We start from the raw sequence: 291 nt of genomic DNA on the forward strand, positions 1-291 counted from the left end.
ATTTTCACTAAGTCAGTAACATTGCCTATGCCAGCAACGTTAATTGCGACAACAACAGTGATGGTATTGCCATGAAATGAGAGACACTGACAATAAAAGTGATCATACTGCCACAAGTAATGCCATTTGCAATCTGAAACAGCAGCAGCTGATTGTGGCTTAATTACTAGGCGAGTGCTGAAAGATATGAATGGTGATCGCCTGGTTAAAAAATATATATATTTTACGATTTGCTTCTCTCACGCAAGTGGATGGGGAGGTGCACATCAATTTGAACTGAGACGGATGGGT

The 291-nt window shown here is 40.5% G+C and overlaps 1 protein-coding gene across 1 annotated transcript in view; it reads left to right on the forward strand.

Moving 5' to 3' along the window:
* The window catches only part of LOC119593031 (carbonic anhydrase-related protein 10-like), a gene marked incomplete in the record, with an annotated part of 152330 nt that overhangs the window by 148982 nt on the left and 3057 nt on the right, over positions 1 to 291 (forward strand).

This window comes from Penaeus monodon, chromosome 31 (genome assembly GCF_015228065.2).
Source record: "Penaeus monodon isolate SGIC_2016 chromosome 31, NSTDA_Pmon_1, whole genome shotgun sequence".
Taxonomy (NCBI): domain Eukaryota; kingdom Metazoa; phylum Arthropoda; class Malacostraca; order Decapoda; family Penaeidae; genus Penaeus; species Penaeus monodon.